General features: G+C 39.9%; 1 protein-coding gene across 22 annotated transcripts in view; it reads right to left on the reverse strand.

The window, feature by feature from the left end:
- Positions 1-26,993, reverse strand: part of EFCAB11 (EF-hand calcium binding domain 11) — a 138,943-nt gene that overhangs the window by 53,970 nt on the left and 57,980 nt on the right. For 4 of the 22 annotated variants that reach the window (XR_011432288.1, XR_011432287.1, XR_011432284.1 and 1 more), the window contains exons 6-7: positions 4,884-5,172; positions 4,245-4,299 (exon numbers count right to left, since the gene is read on the reverse strand). The exons of 14 other annotated variants lie outside the window; for them this stretch is intronic. The gene's annotated coding sequence lies outside the window, so the exon portion shown is untranslated. Of the gene's footprint in view, positions 1-4,244; positions 5,173-26,993 lie in introns of those variants that run through there. 4 more of the 22 variants (XR_011432285.1, XR_011432286.1, XR_011432283.1 and 1 more) reach the window with 1 other exon arrangement.

The raw sequence follows: 26,993 nt of genomic DNA on the forward strand, positions 1-26,993 counted from the left end.
ATTTACAATCTGGGACAAAGCAAGCTGAGAGAAACAAAAAAAATTGTATTTAAAAATAAAAACTTGCACACCCATGTTCACAGCAGCATTACTGACAACAGTCAAAAGGTGGAAGCAACCCAAAGGTCCACTGATGGATGAAGGGGTAAACAATGTGGTGTGCACGCACAACGGAATAGTACTCAGCCTTTAACAGGAAATAAATTCTGACGCAATGTAGATGAACCTTGAGGACACTCTGCTAAGTGAAATAAGCCAGTCACAAAAGAGAAATACTGTGGGATTTTACTTACACAAAGCACCTCAAGCGGTCGAACTCATAGAAACAGAAAGTAGAATGGTGGTTGCCAGGGCCTGGGGGGAGGGGAGATGGGAGTAGTTTAACGGGTCTAGAGTTTCAGTTTTGCAAGATGAACAACTTCTAGAGACTGGTTGCACAACAACGTGAATATAGTTAACACTGCCTCACTGTCCACTTAAAAATGGTCAAGATGGTAAAAAAAATAAACAAAAACAACCACATAAACAGGACTCCTGTTTCAAGAATAAGAAGAGCATACCTAAAAATGAAATTTGGGTTTCCTACAGATTGGCCATCATTCATGTTGAGAGACTGGGCTCAGGTCATGTAGGTCTAAAGACAAAATGCCCAAGTAAAAGGAACAGGAGTGGACAGTTCCTCGTGGCAGATGGAAGAGTAACCGAGAAACATGCAGATAAAGACCTGCAGGTCATAGGACATGAGAGCAAGAGGACTTTTCACAGAAAATGGAGAGTTGGACAAAAAAAAAAAACCGTCAAATGTCAAAAAAGTTTGGAAATTAATACGCAAAACTCTAAAGTTTCATGAATCTCAAAATAGATACTGGAAAATATTTAAAAGGCAACCGAATCCCTAACATCACTTGAGCTTCAAACACATCAGACACGTTTATTAGTTGTGATAAAGCCACACAGTTTTGCTATGTCACAAATGGGACAACTGGTGTATGTAAAGATCAAACACGATGCGACCTTCAGAAGATTATGCATGAGCAGTGAAGATGCTCTTATCTAAAGCAATCTGGATCAATAGTCAATCAGCTTATTTTAAAAAGTCTGTTGAAAAAGAGAAACACACAAAAGATGGATATACACGGTTGTAGATGCTATAGTGCACCATGAGATCCTCCCCCAGCTGCAAAAGTGTTACCTGCTGAGAGTTCAGAGGTGAGAAATAGTGGGCCACACCCCCAGCCAAAGGAAGCTGCCTTGCTCAAGGTGATGGCCCCCTCCCCTGGGGGGCAGCCCACGCCCAGTGTCTGGTCAATGCAGGAGGACAAGTGCAAACTGCCTCTATCTGCCACATCTCTGAAGGGTGGTCGGCACCACAACTCCCCACCGTCTCGGCTGAGGCCTGAGAGGCGAACCTCCCTCTGTTAGTTCTGCTTCCCCCGCTCCCACACAGGCCTGGTTCTGAGAGCGCTGCCCAGCTAACTTCCTCATGCAAATCTCCATCTCACAGTCTGTTTCCCAGGGCCCATCTAATACACACAAATAACTTAGATGTTTAATTTTAACTTTACAATATAAATGTGCATTTATTCCCTGATATTTTGATTTATGTCAAAGCCTTCATCGTGGAGAACTGGCCCATGGATCAGTACGCTTCGTCCTATTTCTTACATGATTTCCTATTTTGGTTTCCTAAAAGTATGAAAACTTAAAGACCACTGGAAAACAATCTAGATGCGGAATCCCCCTAAATTTTTTATTCCCCCTCTCTCCAATTTTTAAGTTATTTCACCCACAGCTAATGTGACAAATTTTTTTAAACATTTAAAAATTGTAATAAAATATACAAAACATAATATTTACCATCTTAGCCATTTTTAAGTGCACAGTTCAGTCGTATTAAGTACATTCACATCGTTGTGGAAGCATCACCACCATCTGTCTCCAGAACTCTTCTCATTCGGCAAAACCAAAACTCTGTGCCCATTAAATAACGACTCCCCCTCCCTCTTTGCCCTCAGCCCCTGGCAACCTGTACTCTGCTTTCCGTCTCCATGAAAATAACTACTCTAGGTACTTCTAACCTTTATTAGGTCTTTCCAAAGCCTTCAAAACTTAATTTTTGTAGTAAAAGCAGCTGTCTTTTTGCGCTTACATTCTATCTGTTTGCCTGATATTTAATTAAGTTAATAATTATAAAAACAAGTTTAACCAGCATAAATAGCTTTGAGAAGAAACAACATAAACAGGTTTGGTAACAAAGACACCCCAGTCAGTTGGAGGAGAAGTACACGGTGCATTAGAGAGAAGACTCTCAATTGCAAATATTCGACATGCTGTGGGCATCCACGCGATGGCTTTGCACAGGGACTGGAAGCTTCCTTTAAGTTGGAGAACTGGTTAAGGCAGCCTCTTCTACTGTATAAAAAGAGACATTGCTAGCACCTATTGAGCATCTCCTATGTGCCATGCACTGTGTAACCGGCATTATGTCACTTAACCTCCATGATCCATGAAATATCGTCTTCATTTTATGTACAGGAAAACCGAGGCACAGAGAGGTACTCAAGTAATTTATCTAAAGTCACACCACTAAGAAGGGTCAGGGCTGAGATTTTCAGGTTGGTGAGAATCCAAAGTCTATCCTCACTCCACTTGCCACACTGGCTCTTCAAATGAATATTAAATAAAATGAATGAACATAAAATAAAAGGTGTAACAAGAATAAAAATATAGAAGTAATCCTCTGTTTTCTCCTGGCATCACACAAAATGACAAAATATGCCACATGTAGTTTTTTTTAAAAGACTGTAATTTAACAAACAAGGCATGCACTTAAATCCTCACAAAAAAGGAGTGTGGGCAGGACGACCTGCAATTGTTCTTTGTTTACCTAGGAAGGATTTCAGTTAATTAAAGACAGAAGAGTTAGGCAGTATTTGTAAGAAAAGAATTGAAGTCAGACATTTTAATTATGCTATCAGATTAGCACACAAAAAGAGAATAAGCTGGAAAGTTTATAGAATATAATGAAAGTTAAGTGTGTTACGAGTCAAGATAACTCTTTGAATCAAAAAAAACCCCACAAAAAAGAGAGCCAGCACATTTAAAAGAACTCATCGAGTCAGATAGTAAGTGACTAATTAAAGTGGTCTCATTACATCCATCTGTATCAACACCCACATGGAAAAACCCAGCTATAGTTTTATTAGAAGTATTTTCCCAAGAAAACAAAGCATGAATTTGTGGTGGTTTTTTTGAAAAAAAAAAAATGAATGACATTTCAAAACAGATACAGACAACACTGAAAGCAAACCGAAAAAAAAAAAAAAAAAAGGAGGTATTTAAGATTGCCAAATCACAACAAGCAGAAGTAAACTGCGTGTAACAGCCTACGGGAGATCTGGCAGAGAAAAGGGCCGTTATCCTCCAGGACAACGTGGTAGCTCCCTTCTACATCTGCACGCGAGAGGTCACTCATCGCTCCCCTTTCTACCCAGGACTTTGAGAAATAAAGACTGCAGCAAAGATTCCCAATGGAACAGTCCAGTCAAGAAAGGCTGCCTGTACCAATCGGCTCCTGTACTAACCAAGAATCCATGAACCGGACATCAACAGACACACACCTAGAGCCCGGCTCTCTCCCAGGCATCCTGGGACAACTTCTTTTTCACCTGACCTCGATGCCTATTTCTAGATAGAATACCTTCCCCGGGTGTCCCACAGACACATCTCAAATTGACATCATCATGAACCCTGCATCTGCTCCTCCTCTTGTGTCCCCTGTCCTATTGAATGAAGCCACCATTCACTCAGACTCCCATGCCAGAGGCCTAGGAGCCACCCTCAACTCCTCTCCCTCCCTCCACCGCACATCCTGTCACCAGGGTCCTGCAGATTCAGGCATAAAACATCACTTGAATGCATCTGCTCTTCCCACTCCCTTAGTTTAGGACCTAGACTCTGGCAAGAAGACCTCTTCTTAGTCATGATCTGTTTGGCCAAGGAGTCTGATACATGACCTCATTTACTGAGCTCCCATTTCATATCTAAATACCGTGTTTGATTCTTTTATCAACCAGCATTGAATCCCTGGAAAAAATGAGAAAGGAGAAAAGGGCTTTCCCTTAGCACTTTAGATGTGAAGAATTTTTAGCATTCCATTTAGAGAAGGAGGAACATCAGGTAAGACCAAAAATTTGCTTGTTGGCCAAATACAATAGGTCAGCTTATTTTCAAGCTCCTTTTACCTGATCAACAAACGGTTTTCTTCTGGCAGTCTCTCTTAAACTCCAGTGATTCATTCTGAGTAAAGAAAGAAAGACCTCCAAAGTAATTTTTCCCAGGGGGGATCCCTAAGGATGCTACTTGGGCTCCCAACACAGTTCCCTCCTAGTCTTCTCAAGAGCATCATGCTGAAGCACAAAATATGGACCTGGCTTTGAACCCCCAACTCTGCCACTTACTGTGGGGCTTCAGTCAAGTTACACAATCTTACACAGAAAAAGAAGATCATATTTATTTATAAACAAAGTTTGTTAAATTCAACCACAAACAATAAAGATCAGCCAAGGGCTAGGCACTGCCTTGAGCAGGTAGGATTCAAAGATGAAAGTCACAGCTCAGCTCCTTGGGTGTTCCCAGTCCAGCGGGGCGGACAGGTACAGACCAAAACTGTGACAACATATGTAAGTGCCAGAATAACAATGTGAGAAAGTACACGATGGAGGGAAGACTGACTGGGGACGACAGAGAACAACTGAAAGAGAACTTATTTGAAATGAGAAAATTATGTAAAAACCCAATACCTGATCCCTGGCTCCCTTAATAAATGCCTTTTGGCTGATTTTTTTTTTAAGCTCCCATTTGGGCTTATAGGTGTTACTCACCTGGCCTTTCTCTTGTCTTCATTAAAGTTCATATATAAAATCACCAACAAAATACCTGATGGTCACTGGCTCCTTTTTGGAGAAGCTCTCATTTAATTGTAAGATCTTTCTCTGAAGGTTTGTTTTTTTTTGGCACCTGCTCTTCTAATCACTCATGAGTTCTGTGCAAGTGGTGCTCACTGGTTCATCTGGAGATGGAGCAGGCTTCTTAAACCTCTTCCCACCTCCATCAAGGCTTCTTAGAGAGGATAAGTTCTGAATTGTAGTCTAGACAGGAAAAGTTTGTAGTCTGGAATGCAGAGAGAAAATCACATCTTTGGATTCTAACACTTTATGTTTCACTATAAGAGGATAAAAAGGAAGTAGACACCGGAGATAATAAAGTGGAAACCAGAAATTCTGATATCCAACTTGTATTCATGGATAAGAAACAAAATAAATAACTTGGATCACAGATGCTTTCAGATCCTGGACAAAGTATCTAAGGGAGGAAAGGGTGTTTTATATGATAGGCTGTTATCTGGATGCCAGGTGGTGAAGACACTTAGGCAGCCCTGATGAGAGGGCCTCCAGCAAACAACAGGCACTAACATGCCAGGCGCCTGAGTGAGCCACCTCGGAAGTGAATCCTCCAGCCCCAGTCAAGCCTTCAAATGACTGCAGCCCTGGCTAAATCTTGAGTGTAACCTCATGTGATGATATGAGCCAGAACCACTGGCTCAGGCATTCCCAGATTCCTGACTTAAGGATGACCTGAGATACTAAATGTTTACTGCTTTAATCTGCTAAATGTCAGGGTAATTTGTTACTCAGAAATACATAACTAAGACACGGGTCAACAGGTATTAGTGATCAGGCTTTCGTATTCAGGATTGCATAATTTTCTTAGTTAAAAAACAATTTTTTTCCTCTGGAGCATAGAAATAGGATATACAGGATTGCGGGTCGTGAGACAACACAGAGTTAATGCTGGTTCTACTTCTTTCTCCCACTTCATATCCCCCATCCCAAAGAAAGAAGCTATAGTTTAAAAAACTAGAATTACATAACTAAAGAAGAGCGATGGGTTGCGACGTCTTAAAAAACAATTTAAAACAAGGTATATGGCAAGGCAGTAATAAGGAAAGCAAATGATTTATCATCAAATTGTAAGAATTGGGCAAATAAAACAAAGTAGTCCTAGCCACAATTATTAGGTAACAAACCACGAGTTTTGAATTTTACCAGTATTGGTGGTTTGGGTGCTTCAATAATTTATTTCATTTATTTAAAAATGGGGAGTGTGAATTATTATTTAGAGGTTTAAGGTGTTATATCTGCAACCAGAAGAAAGAGCATTTTATTCTCATTTGTTATTTATTATTTTTCTCAGTACTCAGATTCATTTATTCACAAACATTTATTGTACATCTAATTTCTGCCAGAAATTTCCTTGGGGCTTGGGAATGAACCAATAGAAACTGCAGTCTGTGTCCTCCAGGAACTCACAGAGGGCAGACTAGTGCTTCTCACATGAGCATCGCCTGTAGGGATATTTTGAAATATGAATGCATAGGCCCAGTTCTATAAACACAAATACCAAAGACGGGGGAGTGGGACCTAGATATCTCCATGTTTTTAAATTCATAATTGATTCTGATGCTTAGTTTGGTGGTTCTCTACCACTAGGGTGGACAATAACACAATATAGTCATCCCTCAGTATCCTCTGGGTATTAGTTCCAGGAATCCCTATGGATATCAAAATCCAAGATGCCCAAGTTCCATATACAAAATGGCACAGTACAATGAATATAGTTGGCCCTGCATACCCACGGGTTTCACACCCAAGGATTCAACCAACTGCAAATAGAAATTTCGGTTGGTTGAATCCATGGATTTGAAACCCACGGATATGGAGGGTAGACTATACATCAAATATTTACTAGGCACCTGATCTGCACCGGAGGTGCTGGGTGCTAGGGGTACCACCGTAAACCAGAAAATAGGCAGCATGAGATTAGATAGATAAGACAGTCAGCCACATGAAGGGGGAGATGATGTTGCATCACAAGCAGAGCATACAATGCCTTTAGGGAACAGGGAGGGGAGAGTGCACAAGGAACCTGACCAAATCTTCAAAGGTAGAATCATACCACATGGTAGGCTTGATGACTAAGTTAAAGAATAAATAGTATATTCATGGATTCTGAGAGTTTTTATTTGAAAGAGACCTAATTGACCCTCTTACACAATCCTCTCACTTCATACTTGAAAAATGCTAGACATTGACCTCCCCAAGGTCATGCAACAAAGAAGGGGACACAACTTAGGTCCTGTGACTCTGGTTATAATATACTTTTTTCTTGACTGGCTCCTCTTTGGAGTAAAGGATGTCTTCAAGAACCAGACAAGGTCAAAGTATATTTCTCAATTCTAAGAAGCTTGTGTTGTTACTATAGGCATACTATCTCAGGAGCTATCAATCTGGGGTGTTTTTGAAAAGATACAATCAAAGAAGAAAATGCAAGGTAGTGTAAAAAATGTCTTTGAAGCTATTTCAGTTGCTACTGTCGGAAAATGTTTGAATTTAAACTCTAGTAGGCATAAAATAAACTTACTGAAAACACTGTTTTGGAATCTGAATCAACGACCTAGAAATAAATCTCAGAGAAGGATAAGAGAAATTTTCAAAGAGTAGAATCAAAGAAGATAAAAATGTTATTTCCAAATGGTTTGTAAAAATAATGTTTTTGGGTTACCATGTAGAAATAGGTACGTTTTAAATCTACAGGTATTAATAATATACTGGCATTTTGTTGCATAACACTAGTCAGGTTAGGAGTGTATTTCCTTCAAAGGGTTTTATTACTGGAAATAACTGAAGGATCTTGTATTACAGTCTTACCAATAATATAAACTCTTTTCTCCATTCAGGGTCTTTGCCATCTGGCATCTATTTCCACCACTTTTCTGAAGTTCTCAAAGGTCAACACTTTGTCCTTCTCCTGTCCAAAACCAAACTCAGACTTCTTATTTCTTGACTTCTCTGTTTACTCTCTTTTCTCAAAACATTGCCTTCCCTTCATTTCCATGAAACTGTAGGTTTCTGGCTCTCCTCTGACCATTCCTCGTCTGGCTTCCCTCCTAACCACAGGCATCCTCTGAAGGCTCTGGCTGCTCCACTTCTGTTCCTAATTCTCCATTTATGCTAACATGGTACCATGATTCTCCAACTTGCCAAGGCTTCCCAGCCCTTGGAGCTAACCTTGACAGTCCTCTTTGCATTTCTTCCGAATATCCAATCACGTTTTCAGGTTATCACATTCTTTCTGGGTGATGTTTCTGAGATTTGACCTTCCTTTCACAGGTTCATCTCCTTTACCCTTGAAACAGGACCTTGTTGAGCCCTAGTCAGTTACAATGCTTCCTGTGGACTAGCCTCTTCATTCTCTGGTACATCCTGGAGGCTGCAGCCAGACAAAGACCTTTCTCATCATGTCCCTTCACTGCCCAAGAATCAGTAGTTGTCCTTCTGAAACCAACCTCAGCGCCCCATACCTGGAACAACTTTCCCCTTTGCAAGCCAAATCTAGCATTTTCTCCAAGATCCAACACAAAATTCCTCTCTGATGAGGGCTTCCCAACCTAATCCCCTACCGCAGTGAATTTTTAATTTCCTTAGCAGTCACATCTGGATCACACTCTCTCACATTTGCTTATTGCAACTAAAGAGCAGTTCTTGTAGAGACCATGGCAACGGAGGGCCAGCAAAAGGGTCTCCAGAAATGTTTGCTGAATTGAACTGAATCACACCGCAGCTCTGCCAAAGATTAATTTTAATTATACAAAGATTGAGGGAAAACAGAAAGCACATCTTGCTTCAACTGTAACAGTTCTTACTTTAATTTCTGAAACTGTAATAACAGAAATAGATACACACAAAAAAGCATTGTTTTTCAAATTAGAAAAATCACCGGATCAAAATCTTTAAATATTCTTCTTAGTTTTCTCTCCTGACATTTTAGATAGATCTTATCACTCTGAATAGAAAGAGGTCTTTTGGCATCTGAAGAGCTAAGGATTAATGACAACGGGTAGACTCAAATATGTGAAGGATGAATTGTGTCCAAAAAACTGTGGGTCAGAGAGATATTTTCCAAATGGGAAATGAATTCTGACAGGAAGCTGCCTGCTGGGAAATGAAGGAAGGCTTTGAAAAGCTAGCAATCATGATCAAATTTTAGCTGTGTTGACTAGTCTCAAATACACATGTGGAATCTACAATATATAAATTGTTCTGAGAAGAACTTAATTATGCAGAAGAGGAAGCCAAAGATCTTTTAAAATTTGAGCATCCACATCGTCAAATGTGTTAATATGTCACAAATAATAGGTTTTTCTTACAAAATGACTGATGTTCAAGAGTTCTTTCCTAGGCTTAGAAATCTTACCTCCTTCATACAAAGGTAGCTCTTGGCTGGGTGAAATTAGCAGGAAGTTGCTATAATAAGATTGTTCAAAGTCACACATGAAGATTAAAATCATACATACGTACTTGTATCTAATTTCCTCTGCATTATTTCTTTCTAATCATATGTGAAATGTTGTTTTCTTTCATTCACTAAGCGTTTATTGAGCACTGTCCAAAGCTCCAGGTATCCAACGACCCTTGTCCAAAAGCAATTCACAGCCAGGAAAGGGAGCTCACGGGTTTAGGGGAAAGACATGAAGAGTAAAGGACAGGAAATAACTAAAAGGGGAGAAATAACACTAAATGGAAAATTTCAGGTTTACTCCTAAATTTATTAAATGAAGAATAATCCAATAACTCAATGTTAAATCAAGTCAGGCCAAGACAACAGTGAGTAACAGTCCCAAACATTATAAGATGCTGCAAAATCGTGACGGTGTAATGGAACAGGTTTGCCCAACTATAGATCAGAAACTGTTTCTACATTTATTTCATGAGAAACATAACTACTGATACTTTTATTTTCTAGTTTGCTTTTAGCAATACTTTCTTCATCGTTATTCTATCATTATAAAACAATTCAGAAAGAGTCATGGGGAATCATTACAGGGATGTTGGAAAATACACAAATGGTTGGAAGTGATCCATATGACCAAATCCTAGCAATTCTACAGGAAATATTTATATAACAAAGAAAATCTTGGGATTAAGCAACATGCTCTAATAATAATTTCAGGGAAAATATAATAAAATGCAACAGCAAAAGCAAACTTACTTGCTGGCCTGGGATGCTCACCCCTTCCTTGGGAGTATCTGTGCCTTTCCCAACCTCTGCAGGCCTACCCCATGACCCCAGCAATTGTTCCCTTTTCTCAACTTATTTCATCTCACCCAGTGGAGCTAGGCAGTGAATAACTTGCTACTATTTATTTTTCATGTTTTTGCCTTTCGTTCTAAATAGATCATATGCTGTTCCCCGAGGACAGGAAGCATGTCTTCTATTTCTCTGTATCCCCAGCAACTAGGAAGCACCCTAAACACAATAAATGTTTGTTGATGAGGATGCACATGCTCATTTTAGTTTTTATATTTATGTGAATACTAAGAAAATGTGGTTTGTTGAGAAGAAAGGATGTGGGGTTAAAATTTTTAAACGCTATATATTTTGTCTTATTTGGCAAGATTTCTGAAGAATTCAATATAGCCTTGTATTTAGTAAAAAGTAAAATTTTAGTATAAAGTAAAAACTGTAAGAAAGGAAAACGTTCCCATTAAAAAAATGAAAATTCATTTATTCTGAATTTTAAAATCTCTTTAAACTTTAGATAAAATATACAGAGAACAAAAGATCACCAAACCTTTCATTAACTGATAACCCTTATTTGCATCTTCTTCCCCTCCTGCCAAACTTTATAAATTATAAAGTTATTCTAAAACATCTATGAGGAACACTTTACATTTTTTTAAATAACAAATAGTTTTAAATAATGCATAATTGTCCATAACAAATAGATTCTACCTTTTTTGAATTCTATCCACCACACCCACATACCTAGCCTATTTAAACTTCTCAGACTCGCAGCTTCAAATGCATAAGGCACAGGAGGGTCAGAGACAAAAATCACTGGATAACGTCAGCCATACTAGCGGATTAGTGACTGTCTGAGTGTGTAAAGGGGAAGGCTGGCGTAGGGAGGACAAGTTTCAGGGACTCTTAGATGGCCCCACTGTCCACTCTGAAAACAATTCCTTTCCCATCTGCTTCGTGATGCCCACATCTCTTTAATTCTACAAGTAGACATAAGGCTTAAAATATTAATGCCCCTCTGTGGTCAGCATTGTTTGGCCTTCCCTAGAAGCCACTTGACCCCACCCACATTGCTGGGATCCAGAAGCCCTGTGATTTGGGAGGGAAGGAACCTGCCCGCACCCATGGCTCCAGGGCTGTGCTCTGCCAATCAGCAGGACCCCACCCCCTTGCCGCAGTCACTGATTCTTGGATTAGCAGACATTCTGGCCCTAATAATTGGTTCAGGGGTGTCCCATCACCTTAGAGAGAAGTAGAGGACTTCTGACCCTCCTTGAGGTTGAGGGTGTGAGGCCTCGGGCTGCTGCAGTCAGTGTCGCAACCATAAGGGGCGTCCGGCCAAGATCATGGTGGACATACGGGGCAAGGGTGAGGCTGAAGGAATACCAGAGATGCAGAGTCCCAGCTCTAACTGAATAACACCCAAGCCATCCCCACCTCTCCAGGGTTCAGCTGTGAGGGTCAACACATTTCCTTTACCACCTAAGGCAATCTGAGTTACAGCCAGACACACGGCACATCCTATAGACAGATTCAAAATTGCATGATAAAGTGCCTATCAGTCATCAGCCTGAGCCTTTCTTGGAAGCAGGTGTTGATTTAGAGACTGAGCCTTGGGCATCTGAAGGGAGGAGAGATGTCAGGGAGAAAGGGAAAAGGCACTTCAGAAAAGGATGGCCGGTGTGAAACATTTTTTTACATGTTACTTACGCCGCCATTTTGCTTAAGTCTTGGTTTTAGGGAACTCGAATTTTAAAAGAGATGAATTCTTCAATTACAGAATTTTAGACACAGTTTCAGGGTTGATTATAAAGATATCTTGGAGCAGGGACCTTGCTGGGCACCCCTCAAATTACAAACTACACAAAAGAGGCAACAACAGCATCTCTCTGCCCCCTTCAGATCTGGATGGCCCTCCTAACAGATTTCCCTCCCTAAACCCCAATTACACATAGAGGCAGAGCTACACAGGATAACCTGCCTCTCTTTCGCTTAAAATTCTTCAAGTCATACCCCTTTGAGGTAGGAGTCAAACCTTTGAGGTTCCGAGCCCCCTACAACCTCTGGGGAATGGAGCCACGTCTCTCCAGCCTCCTCCAGGCTCCTGTGCCCACAGGTTCTCCCTCTCCAAGCCTCACCAACAGTTCCTCAAAGGCACCAAGAGTCTCTCCTCCTGGGTTCCCACACACACTGTGCACTTTTCCTGAGAAGCCCTCCACATGGCCCTGCCCAACCCGTCCTCTTCATTTGACTGACCGACTTGATCTCCAGGTCTTTGCTGAAATGTTCCTCCCTCAGAGAAGCCACCCTGACCCCATGTCACTCAGGGCTCCAGTTATCATCAGTCATGATATCCTTTGGTTTTCTAATGAGCAGGTAGAGAGATCTGTGATGATCTAGTTTTAGTGTAGTTATTTACCTAAGGTCTACTTTCCTAACTAGACTGTACCTAAACCTGAAGGCAGGAACAGGGCTCCTTGCTCATCACCAGCTTATAGGGCCTGAATTTGCTGAACGGTTTCATGATTTCTGCTTCTGTGTAGTGTGATACCTCTGTCTCCTTCCTTAGGCCAGTGTCCATGCCTTGTACTAGCTGCCTTATACATAACTCACACCTACGACCAGTCATTGCTGTCTTCAGCCAATACCGTGGTCCTCTCCAGTCCCCTCTCCAAACCTCATCTCCACCAATAGAGCTTCTACCGTTGCCTCAGCATGCTAACACTTGGCCTTTTCTAGAACTAATGAGTGCAGCAGCACAAGGAAAGAAGTGATGAAAAGCAGGACTGGCTAAGGGAAGCTATCCCAGGGAACAAATTCTTCTGCCTCCCTGGTGATGCTATGCCCAAACATAATTTCCCTTCTCTGCCTTAAGATCTTAGTTCACTTTTTCTATGCCTTGAGTTATCTATGCTTGTTTGATTTAATAAGCATTTAACAAATACTTTCTTTCTTTCTTTTTTAAAGACTTTATTTTTCCTTTTTCTCTCAAAGCTCTCCAGTACATAGTTGTGTATTTTTAGTTGTGGGTCCTTCTAGTTGTGGCATGTGGGATGCCGCCTCAGCATGGCCTGATGAGCGGTGCCATGTCCGTGCCCAGGATTTGAACTGGCGAAACCTTGGGCCATGGAAGCAGAGCACGCGAATTTAACCACTCAGCCACGGGGCCAGCCCCCAACAAATATTTTCTTTTAATACAAATGCCTCTGGGAGCTTAAGGGACTATAAGTTATGCACACTTTAGTATGAATTAGTTAAATTGAAATGCTTCCCCACTAACATCCAAGTGAGATCAGCTACACTGAGGAAATGAGAGTTTTGATGGGGGGCGGGGTCGGAGCAGTTGGTGATTTTGGAACAGCGTGATACTGGGAGCCTGTGAGGCAGGAGGGTACCAAAGAAAGGGTGAACCTAGAGCCCCGAAAAGCAGAGGAAAGGCTCCCCCCTTCCTTTTCCTTCTGTATTTTAACACTAACTAACAGGAGCCATAGGCTTTAGGGTATGAGTCATCCATACTAGAGATTAAAGATGCTCAGTGGGCTAGCCTGGGAAAGTAAGTAAGCATCATTTCAGTACATTGTCAGAGCATTACATTCCAGGTTCCGGATTCAACTTTCCCAAGCTTTGGAAAGCAATCCACTCTTAGATGTGGCCTATATTTTCTTTGTTTCTTCCAAAGGGGAAAACTCCGAACTAAACCCATTATAAGGGAGCAGTAAACACCCGTTTAACTGACAGCTCAACAGTGTGCAATCTGATTATTGAATCAAAGAACCCGGCCCCTGAGGAGAAACCCAGAAAGACTGAATGAAAACAAGCGTTTCTTTCTGATCATCTTTCAAGACCTTCGTGTAGTTTGTAAGTTGGAATGGCCTGCATTTCCAACGATGCATTCTATTTCAGCCATTATTGCTATGGTCCTTAGGAAGAGTTTATGACATGGAATATTCCTGCTACGAGGAAGATATTGTGATTTTGTCCCAAGCCCCCCCAAAATAAGGCATATATGTGTGTCTACATCGGATAAAAGTACTTTACAGAGTCAATCAGTGAACCATCTTCTGTAAAAGGCTCTCCTGAAAGCACTGCGACTGGGGGTTCTCAAGCTCCTAGTCCTCACCCTCAACGACGCTGCCAGCCTGTTGGCCCTGCTGGCGAGGCTCCTCCTGCTATCTTTCTACTGCAATGCCTTGTTTTAAGTGCTCTGAAAGTCAGATTAAAGTATTCATTTGTTTACTTTTTTCTGTAGCTGAATAAAGACAAAGCTGTAAGCTAAGGATAAAGACACTTCAAACTCTAGCTTTGAAGCCCATTTCATATTAAGTAATTGACTTGCCTCATAGGGACCAATTATAAATCAGGAGGGAAATGACATTCAGAGCTTTCACGAGAACACTAGAGACCAAGACACTAGACAAACCCTGCTCGCCTCCTTATAGGAACAAAGATGGGCCCACGAGGTCTCATTCTAGCACTTTAGAGAAATACAACCATGTTTAGCAAAATAAAAATATCTCGAATGTGCTTGTTCCCGCCCCCTCATACTTTAGGAATGTTAATTCCAGCTTATCCAAAAATATTAACCACCCAGATACTGTGACATCATTTTGATGAGAAGAAAAGTATGGAATTCACTAAAAAGAGGGGTAACAGGATCTCAGCAATCTCCACAGAGCTTGGCCCACTTGTCCTTCCTACATAACTTCTGTCCACCACAACCTGGTGGCACTCTGACTTCCATCAGGTAAAAAATTCTATATACGCACATTATATTATTAGAATTAATGGATTAAAAGACAAGGCTCTGACATTGTTAGAAGCATGACTTTAGAATCTGCAGAACCAAGCTTGCATTCTGGGTAGGAGAATATGAAAAATTCCTTCACCTCTCTCTAAGCTCCTGCTTCCTCAACACAAAATGGAGCGATGCTAACAGCCACCTCAGGGTTACTGTAAAGAGTAAATGAAACAAAGCACAGAAAGCTTTGGTCTCCAGAAGGTGATAAAAATATTTAGCTAGGAGTATGATGACAATATCCTAGGGGAGACTTCACAAAGTAATCTGGTGTCTAAACTCTCAAGGTCAGTTAGGCCAAGGAGCATGCCATCCTCCCACATTTGAGAAGGGCTGGAGAGTTCCCCGAGGCCTCATTTTGGGCTGAGCTGTCAGCAAGGCGCTGCAGTTATTCTCAGGGAACACGAGAAGCACAAAATTTTCCTTAGAGTTTCGCCACGTGAGAAAGGCTTGAGGAACCCTCCTCTCTCCCCACAAGACAGAAGATGGAATTAGGAAGGGAATCAAGACGGGCTTCCCCATTGCCCATGGACAGGGAAGTCGGCAGAGTACACATATTTTCCCAAATTTCTCAAATGCCTGGGTAATGTGCCCTCAGCATTATAAATATAGAAAGTGTTCAGAGTCTGTTTTCAGGATAGAAAGTGTTTACAGTCTGTTTTCAGGAACGAGAAAATTAGCTGTATCTAGAATTAGATAGAAACCTAAAATAATTTTTAATTAATCTTAGCTTATGCAAAGATGAGAGCACTTCATTTGCAATAATTTTATGATATATCTACTATCTAAGAAAGGTCAAACGCTGAACCTCTCCAGGGTTTCTCCCATGAAGGCATGTAGATAGACCATTTTCCTATTGGTTCGTGTGGGGTTCTTCAGGGAAGACATTATCCTCCACTTTACTAAAATCCATATAGGAATCTAACAGATGCTATGTAATTCACAGATGCTATGTAATTCTAATTATAAACTGAATTTTCCTAAGCTGGTCGCAAAACGTATTACGTAATAGTTGATATATACAAAAGCGTGAGTATATGTAACAAATAGCTACATTATGGAGCATGATAATAAAACCAAACATGCGAACCCACCCTCAACTTAAGAACTAGAAAATTACCAACATTATTGCAGCTACCTGTGTGCTCCTTCCTGGTCCCAGCTCTGTGCCTCGCCTTCAGAAGTAATCACTCTCCTGAATTTTGAATTGATCATTCCCTTGCTTTTCAAAGTAACTATTTTCCAAATATGGACCTTTAAATGTATATTAGTTAGTGTGGCTAAACACTGCAAAAACTTTGAGAGCTTATCTCCAAATGGATCTAAAGTTTGCCCCCTAGAGCGCAGGAGGGGCTGAGCCTTAAGATGGCTCAGCTGTTGCCATTCTTTTGACAGGCATTATGTGCCCTGCTCCTCGTCTCCCAAGAGCACCAGCCAAAGTTCTAAGGGTTCTCCTGGTTTCTGCCCATAGCATTCACTAATTTCCCATCATTCTCACTCAGTATAGGCGTCTGTATTGCTGTTGTCTGAAATGGCAGAGAACTTTCTGCCCACCTAATATGAATCTTTGTACTGTACGAGTCCTTATAACAGAGCTGACCTGAGGCTGCCATCATATTGGTGAGGAAGTCCTCCCGCCTGGAGGAGTTAGCAACAACCTGGATGTTGTCTGGGCAGCTGTCTGTGAGTCTACTGCAACCACCTCCCCGATTCCTCTTCATTAATGAGTAACAAAGCAGAGGACCATTACTGCCTGGTTGACCATATAATTTGGTCAACACATTTGCTACTAACTCCCGTGGACTTCCTTCAAATCCTGTGAGGGACCATGATTTCCTCATACTTCTTCCAGAAAGCCATGTCACTGTCAGCATCCCATCCTTCTTGATAAAACTCTTAAGAACTGTGAAGGATCTGAGAATTCATTCTCTTTGCAAAAGGTGGCCTGCCAGACCCAGGACTACTGGCGCACAGACAAAGGACTTTATTATTCTTGGCACAGAAAGCAGTGTGAGCATCAGCACATTCGTGTCAGTTCCTCTTACCCCACATTCTACAGGGTGATGCAGATGGCCCCAGAGAGACACCTGTACACACACAAGGTTGCATTACAGAAGAGGAACCTTGAGTTTAGGGAGCCTGGGTCTTTTAAAATGGTCGGTAAGCATGCCTGCCTTTGGTTCTGGAGGGAGACACTAAGTTTATCTTCTAAGGTTGTTCACCACACAAACATCCTTGAAAAGATTTTCTGGAACAAAGGGTAGTCAGTGCCTCACTCATAAGACTGTATAGAAACAGAGAGGTCCACAGGGCCCCCAGAGTCGCCCAGCATCTGTTATACTTCAATTTAAAATTTTATTAAAAATTTTTTCTATAGTATGATTGCTTTAAATTCTATCTTGAACCCAGAAATGACAGTCATATTTACAGAGCCTCTTGGAGGAATACGTGTCTTTGTGCAACAAAGGGTTTCCAAAAAAGTGTGTGTTTATTAAGGTTGACAAATATGAAGTTTATAGGTTCAGGCATCCATAAGTTTTGAGAGAACCCTTCTAGCTCAGTTTTTTTCTTCTAGTAGGCAAGAACAATAATTTTGCTGTGTAATATTAGCTTGGAATTTAATTAATAATTCTAAAAGACATAACGATCTGCTGTGAGACAGAACTACAAAACGACCAAAAGTTCCAGCCAGCGTCTGTACGGCCAGCGAGCCTCCTTGATGAGACGTAAGCTCATCTTTACAGTGAAGCCCCTACTTTACATTACCCTACAATTTGGACCTTTTCCTCCCCAATCCGCCAGTTTTCCTGTGTTACTAATGTACTGACCTCTTCTTTATAGTACTCTGTAATTTATACCTTTTCTTTAAGCCCATGATATTCTTTGCATTACTAACAGACTGACCTCCCCTTTATATTTTTGTGCTATTTACACATTCTCCCTGCCGACTCCTTCAGATTTCCCATGTCACTACTAATGTACTGACATCTCACAATTTGTAGTGCTTTTCTTGCCATTTGTACTCATTTTTTCAGGAAAGCTGGGGAAAAGGTGCATTGGTACTGTGTGTCTAGGGCTAAAGAACAGAGACTGCCGGGAGTCAGTGCTCTGGACTTCACTCCAACCCTCTGGACAGGGTCCCAGTTTAGGAAGGTGTTAGAGAGTGATCAAATCTGATGAGCTGGGTCCTGAGCTGACTGCTAAGTGAACGATGAAAAAAAAGATGTACATTTTATAATCTGTCCTTTAAGAAAGCTTCACGGGCTCCACAGAATGAGAAAAGTCTATAACAACTGGCTCAATTTACATGTAACATATTCTTTTTTATTGTGTACATATGAAAGAGATGCCTTTTCATATATTAACAATTTCCTTCAGTTTGGACAACTGCTATTTGCCACATTTCCTCCTGATCACTCTGAGGTAAGACTTCCGGCAGAATGTACTGCCCATGTTGAGACTTGACTGAGTTAGAGTTGGCGAGACAAAGGTAGGTACGGTTAAGAAAATGCCAGATACAGAACGCTGCATGTGCAGAGGCACAGAGGTGCAGGTCTAAAACTTTTAGGGAACTTTAAATATCTCAGAGTAGTTGGAGCACAGCATGAGCAAGATGGTGGCTGGAGCAGATCATGAAGGAGCACCATTTGAAGGAACCTGGACGTTATACTCCATGTAATTGTGAGCCACTGAAGAGGTTTAAGCAGGGAGAGTCATGTGCTCATACTTGAAATCAGAATAATCTCTCAGATAGTGGTATGGAGGATATGTTAGAATGGAGATGATACTGGAGATAGGAAAACAAATTAGGAGAGTACACAATTAGCTGGAAGGAGGTGATGAGGGCATGTGTTGTGGGCTAAACTGCGTCTCCCTAAAATTCATATGTTGAAGCCCTCTCCCTGGGACCTTAGACCGTGACTCTATTTGGAGACAGGGTCTTTAAAGAGTTAATATAAGTTTAAAGGAGATCATTAGGGTGAGCCCTAATCCAATATGACTGAAGAAGAAGAGATCAGGACAAACAGGGATGACCACGAGGAGATGGCCATCTACAAGCCAAGGACAGAGGCCTCTGAAGACACCAACCCTGCTGACATTTTGATCACAGACTTGTAGCCTCCAGAATCGGAAGAAAACAAATTTCTGTTGTTTAAGCCGTCCAGTCTGTGGTATTTGTTACAGCAAACTCACATAGCATAGGTCAAGGATGGTGAGGAGGAAATAACCTGAGATGGACTGAGGTGGTAAAATAGACAAGATGGGGTGACCAGTTGGTTATAGGTGGTCAAGAAAAGTTGATTTAGAGGATTCTGGCATGGGCAACTGGGCAGATGGTGATATCCTGAACCAAGAAAAGTAACACAAGGAAAGAGAAAGATGAGCAGGTCTGAGGTAAGAGACTATATAAAGCATTTAGAACATGTGGAGTTTGAGCGGTCAATGGAGACATCCAGAGAGAGGTGATCAGTAGGAGATGCTGTGTCTGGAATTTAGAAAACAGGACTGAGATAAAAACATGGAACTGGGAAGTGGAGGCTGTGGATGAAATCTCCCAGAGAAAGTTTATTGGTAAAGAGGAGAAAATTGGACGGGGCATGCAGGCAGGAGGCCATCCACTGAAGGAGCTGGAAAGGAACAGCTATTACGGGTAGGACCAGACCCAGGAACAAGTACTGCCACAGACTCCAACAGAAGAGGGTGTTCCGAGGAGGGAGTGCATCAGGGTTGAATGTGGAAAAGACAGAGACTGAAGAGTGTCCACTGAATTTGACAATTAGAAGATTATTATCAAAATAATTCAGTAGAGCTTTTAGAGGTGAAAGTCATGCTATTCTGAGTTGAGAAGTGAAGAGACTGGGAGTAAATGAAACAGCAAGCACAGATTACTCTTATAAGAAGTTTGACTGAGTTAGAGCTGGAGGTGACAAAGAGTCCAGAGTGGGGTCTATTATTATCACCAGTAATGGTGGTGCTGGTGACAGTGGAGAAGGAGGAAACAGTACCACTAAGCAGATGGGGCTGAGGTGGTCATATCCTAACGTCAGAGGGTGCTGGGCCTCTTTCATACGTCATCTCTCCAAGACTTCATCAAACATCATTCTTATGTGTTGTTCCTGCTCTCCTTTGGGGTGGCTGATTTGGATAAGAGCAATTCCTGTTCAAAGTATGCTCATGGGTGCAGGTAGCCCATTTGTGGATAATTCCTGATAGGCTCCTCTCCAATGTGAGGTGGGTTATATTCATTTGATATTATGAAGGGGTAAGTTGGGTGAGGGGAAAAGAAGAGGGGACAATAAATTGAGAAGGTGAAGAGGAACTTTATCCCCTGGTAGTGCCGCCTGTCATGGCTAAAGTTAGGTGAATTCTAGTCCCTGTCTAGACATCTACTCTCCCACCAGACTTCAAGTTCCCTGCCTGCAGTGACACATCAGTGTTGTAACCTAGAGCACCTGTACAATGCAGGCACCTGGAAGGGGTCCAACCCATACTGAATGAAAGCTCTACTGTGGCTGTGTAGAGATGATGGCCCTAGAACCAGGTCTGCATGCCCTGATGTCCAGGTCCTGCTTACAAGGAAGGAATGAACCCAATGAATATCCACAGCTGATAGCTACACACTCTCATGAGGCTAGAATAGGTGAGGAAGGGATGTGTAACTGAGCTGGTCAGAGACCAACTCTCCGTGTGGAAGACCCAAATTATTTTTGGGCAAGTTCAAGGTTATATCTAGGGATGCAGGGTAATGAGGCCAAGAAGAAGGTTTTAAAAGGCAGAATATAAAGTAGACTGGATGGGGATGGTATTTAGTATATGAAATTTGAAGGCAATTCAGAACAAGGTGGCTATGAAATGTTTGTTTGGGGCTTAAGGTGCACATTATCTTACTTCTTTGATGCCCAGGACATCTTTTTCCACAACTTAAAATCTCTAAAATTGCAATGCATCTTACAGTCATTGGCATCTTAGCATTGTGTCATAGTTTAAAGGGCAGAATTTTTCCTTTCATTAGTGCTACATAGTATGGTGGTGTCCTAGAGTTAAGGGTGCCTCAGACTTAACGATAGCATATTTCACTCTACGAAAGGATGTGGCAATTGTTTTCATCTGCTGCTTTAATAAAAGTACTCAGCTTTAGCAATGGGTAAATTCTAAGCACTATCTCAAAAACAGAGTGGCACCCCCTTCATATATTAAGACACTAAGTAACTATTTTGAGAGCCAACTGTGCACTTTAATTTACCACTCTCAAAAGAGTGAGCAGTAAGAACTTTAATTGGCAGGAAGCACCATTACGCTATATCATGAGTAATAACATTCAGGTCCCCAAGCTCAATAATTAAAAGAGCCTGATTATTACCATTTTTTGTTCAATTGTTTCTATTTTGTAATTAAGTCTGTGCCTTCTCTCCAAAACTGTGCAGTGTTGATCACTTACTACATGGGTGGAGGGAAAAAGACTCGAGACGCCACTATTCCAAAAGACAGAAGAAAAATTCTAGCTTGCAGGTGGGCCATACTAAAAGATGGTTCTGAAGAATATTTTAAGACAGTAATCTTTCACCACATGACCCTTGTGGTAACTGTGGTATTTGGGGTTTGTATTGCTTTCAGTGTTGACAAGGTCAAATCTAAATTCATATATTGGAAATGTGTTCTATTTTCACTGCTGAGTATGGGATGAATTGATATATTTGCTTATTCTTAAATGCATCTACTGGCCTTTAGAAGCTATTATTTACATAAAGGTACTTTTGAACTTTACAAACATGTTGGATGCTATCTAGTGTTCAAATATTTTAAATAAGGTATTAGATATGTACAAAGCAACAATCTATATCCAAAATAAGAAAATGAAAGATGGAAATCATTGTCAAATGTCTTCCTAAATCATATTTAAAAAATAATCATTTTCACAGATTTGTTTTTATCATACTGAGTGAAAATAACAGAGAAATATCTAAATTTATTTTCAATGCTTTATATAAAGACTATGGAGCGCATTTTTGATAGCAATCAGTATGTCTACTTCAGGCAGTTATTATAACGGTTATTATAATTCAGTGTCTAACTATTTTTTAAAATTGACCTAAGAGATAATTAACAACTGTGAATATTTACCTTAACCTTCTTTGAGGTCTAAATTCACTTTTCATCTTGGCTTTTCTCATTTTCACTTTGTACCTGATGACTTTACAAGGCATATGTCTCTTTCTTCATTTAATTGCTTTTTTTACTTCCTTTTTCATCATTTTTTTTAGAAAAAATTGCTTGTTGCTAAGCAATGTGCATAACATTAGGCTATACATTCATTATCTCTGAACACTGTCTACTTGGTATTATTTTCCTCTACTCCTTTACCTTGTTTGAATTGATCTAAACTCTACTTGCTGCTTTTCTTTGACCTTTCTTTTTGCCAAAACACGTTCCTCCACCTTCCCGTCCTTTGATCATTACTCAGTGGCTATTATATTCAATATTTAGCCCCATTTTTTTCTACTCTCCATTGTTTTTGTTCAGCTCTGGTGGACAGACTCTTATGTCATAGGACTATTTTTCTTTTCAGTCTGCTCTCTTTGTCTTACCTCTTTCATTTGTATTTAAAGACATTAGAAAGATACCTCCCCTTTCATGAAATTTAGGTCACTTTCTATGATCTTCCTTTTATCACTTCTGCTGTTCCAGATATTGGTTTCTTTCAGTACATAGCACCTGCTCTTGCTCTCCTCCTTATCTCACTTATTTACTTTGGTGATTTTAATATTGACTATGGGATAATCCTATAAAGTCACATCACTTACTCACTTAAATTTGTTCTATTTTTCAATGAGCTATGATGCATTTAATATATTTAGCTATGGGAAGCTGCCAAAAAAAGGTCCCCCCAGAAAAACCAAGCAACCAAAGAACAAACACCTCAATTACTTACAAACATACACCATCATTTTCTTTTATATGCATGTCTGAAGAAATATTTTTGAAGAACACAAAGAGCACACTTTACCTTTATCGGAGCTAACCTGCTGGCTAACTCGCACTGCTGGGCTCAGGTAGGCTCTTGTTCCTACTATCATTCTTGGAGACAAGATTTCTCTGTAGGGTGTAGACGGGTTTATGATTCAGGATTACCTGATGTTCAGCTGACTCACTCTGGCTATAACCTTATAAGGTCTTGCTTTTTCTAATCATAAAAGGAGAAAACTGATGATGTTTCCACTACTATAAGACAGGGACGTTACAGAGTTATGGCAGAACTCTGAGCAAAATTCACTAAGTATACATTCTCTGGAACAAAGTTGTTCTATCAGAAATGTCAGACATGTATATGGGTGCACATGCCAGTATTAGTATATCCCCTTTCCACATTTGGCCTATTAACAGTTTTTCAATTTCTACTTATTCTAAATCTTGCAGGTATAGCTTTCTTAATATTTATAGTATGACCTTTCTCTGGCATACCGGACTACATCACCAGATGAGGGGCTCAGATGAGCTGACCTCAGACTCAAAGGTTCTCACCAGATTTCAAATGGATCCTAAACTTACAATTTGCTTCCATTTTTCTTTTCTTTTGAAGGTGGTTTATAACACATTGAAAAATGATAATGGAAACTAAATAATAAAATGGAAAAAAATAAGGAGTAATTACTTAAAAGAAAATGAATGATAAAATGTGCAGCTCTGTCTCTCTGTGAACTCCACGGCTTATTGAGAGGCAGTTAGTTTAGCTGTTGTGAGCACAGGCTTTGGAGTCAGTTGGCTCGGTGATCTTGGCTATTTCACTAAAATGAAAACTAATATCACTTATGGAGCAGCAGAACACAGTGGTTAAGAATATGAGCTTGAAAATTTATAAGGAAATGCAATGAATTAAGAACTGTCAAGAAAACTCTGAAGAAATTACAAATCTCTAGGACTTACACTACTAGATATCAAGACTTACTATAAAGCTATATAAGAGTGTGATATTGGCACAAAGACAGACAAACAGACCAATGCAAAATAACACAGAGTCCAGGGAAGAGTTAATGCTAACAGTCTCTCATGGCCAAAGGCAGTTTAGAGGCAGAATTCCTTCTTCCTCCAGGGACTGCAGTCTTTTTTCTTATGGCCTTCAACTGATTAGATGAGGCCCACCCACATTATGGAGGGTAATGGGCTTTACTCAAAATCTACTGATTTAAATGTTAATCATATCTTATAAATATCTTCACAGCAACCTCTAGGTGGCGTTTCATCAAAAACTGGGTACCATGGCCTAGCCAAGTTCACACATAAAATTAACCATCATACTTGTGTTAGGCAAAGATTTCTAAGATAAGACCAAAAAAAAAAACCATGAATCATTTAAAAAATTGATAAATTGAACTTCACCAAAATAAAAAACTTCTGTCTCTAGAAGAAAGTGTTAAGAAATGAAAACAAAAGTCATACACTGGAATCTGTATCTGGAATACACAAAACTCTCTTACATGAGAAAAACAAAAATATTGGCAAAAGATTTGAACATACACTTCATTACAAGAGACACAGACAGAAAACTAGGACAAGAAGTAGTTGTTTAAATCATTAGGGAAGTACAAATTAAAAGCACAATGAGCTACCACTATACACTTATCAGAAATGGCCGAAAACGAAAAACTAAGAATACCAAGTGGAAGCAACAATGAGCAACAACTGGCAGTCTCATATTTCACTCGTGAGAACACAAAATGGTACAGCCACTTCAGAAAAAAGTTTGCCGGTTTCTTACAAAATTAAAACATACACCTATCATGTGACCCAGAAATCATACTTGTTAACCCAAAAGAAATGAAGACAAATATCCAAACAAGAATTTGAACACAAATGCTTATAGCGGCATTATTCATAATTGCCCCAAACTAGAAACAACCCAAATGTCCATCAACTGGTGAATGAATAAACAAACTGGTACATCCATACAATAGAATGCAACTGAGCAGTCAAGAGGAACTGATGACTAACACATGCAACAATATGGGGAATTTCAAATATGTTACGCAAAGTGAATACAAAGGAATACAAACTGTATGATTCCATTTCCATGACATTCTGCAAAAGGCAAAAAGAGAAATAAGATCAGAGATTGGGAGTAGAGGGAGGGAACTGAAAGGGATAGAAATATTTCACATGTTGATTGTGGTGCTGGTTAAACAAACGTGTATGTTTGTCAAAACTCATACAACTGTACACCTATTAATGGATGCAATTTATACTTTAATATACCTGATTTTAAAATATTGGTAGTGAAAGCAAAAAAGATGAAAAAATATATAACGCTAGGATAAAATTTAGTGGAACAAGCAAAATAGAAATATGAGTTCAAAAAGAAAGGATGTAAAACTTCAAATTGTTCAAGAACTTGTTCACATAATTTTAAATGCTTGTTCACACATTTTTGAAAGAAAAAATGATGAGTATCAAATCACTATGGTATTTAAGGTTCCATGGGATACATTTAAGAGTGATATAACAGTTTTATTTTTAAATGTCAACATTTACAATACACTGGAAATTATATGCTTTGCAAACCATTTAAACTTACTTTAAAAACTTTTAGTGATCAAGCTAAAGATGCACGAGGTAGTACATAGTTTTTAAGACTCTTTTAGGGAAATACAAAGACCACTGCTCTAGAACACAGCTTCACAAAACTCTGCCACAGATGGTTTACAGGTGTGACAAGATATTGAGCCCTAAAGTCTCTTGGGCGGGCAGGCTTTATAAATACTTTCATTGTCTGTGAGTGCACTAAGGTGAAAAAGATTGTAAAGCACAGCCCTAGAGAAACTCTTGCACATGCGTACAAATGGAAAGGTACAAGAAAACTTACTGTAGCATTAATTGAAATAGTGAATAACTGAAATCAACTTAAATGTCCATCCACAGGTGACTGGATAAATAAAATGCAGAATTATCTTTCAATGAGATTTTACATAGAAACAAAAATGAATAAACTACAAGAGCTACATGTATCACTATGGATGAATCTCAAAAGCTTAATGTTGAGTGAATAAAATCAAGGTGCTGGTTATGAAAAATACGATACTACGCATATAACATCTGAAAAGATACAACACAAGATAACATACTGTTTATGATAAATATCTATGCAGTTGTATTAAAACATGTACAAGACTGGTAAATACCAAAATATAGATCATCATGCTTCTCCCTAGAGAGAGAGAATAAAGAATTATGGAAGGATACAGAGGGGTTCTCAATTCCACGTGTAATATTTTATTTCTTAAAAAATCTGAAGTAAATAAGGCAAATGTTAAGACTAGATAAAGCTAGGTAGTTGAAATGCCAGGTGTTACATTATGTTACTATCTACATTTTTCTGTGTTTAAAACATGTCCAATGGACACAAAAAGATGACAGTGTGTATCTGGTATCTTGAAATTTGCCAGGAGTCCTGGTTTATTGTAGATTTGATGATTTATGGCAGATACACAATCCTCAAAGCCCAAAGAAGCAGAAAACTAAATCAAGCCTAGAGATTAAATATACACATTATTAACTTTTTAGTTAGTTAATTATTAGAACCTAAACCCAAGGTCATTCTAGACACCCTCTTCAAGTTTTAAGACACTCAAAGAAAATCTGATATGTTTGAATTAATAAAGATAATATCACATCTAACATAAATAACTTATTTTTCTGCGGTCTTTAATTCATTAATTCATTGATTCATTCAATGAGAACTAAACGACTACATGCTTTCTGCTCACCTGAACATTCAGAGGCAATCAAGACAGAACAGACGGCATGGCTGCTCTCATGCAGCTTTAGAGCCACGTGTGAGAAACAGACAACAAGCAAAGACAACAGACTGTCTCAGAGATTGGTAAGTGTTCCGAATGATATAAAACTGGGGAGCAGGGATTGATCATGGCGGGGAGAAGAGATAGGGTGAAGTCATTTTGAACAGGGAAGGCCTCTCTGATGACGCAATGTTTAAACAGGGAACCGCAGACACAAAGACCCAGAACAGAAGGGAGCAAATGTCTGGAACGACTGTGTATGGGAC

The sequence above is a fragment of the Equus caballus genome, chromosome 24 (assembly GCF_041296265.1).
Source record: "Equus caballus isolate H_3958 breed thoroughbred chromosome 24, TB-T2T, whole genome shotgun sequence".
Classification (NCBI taxonomy): Eukaryota; Metazoa; Chordata; class Mammalia; order Perissodactyla; family Equidae; genus Equus; species Equus caballus.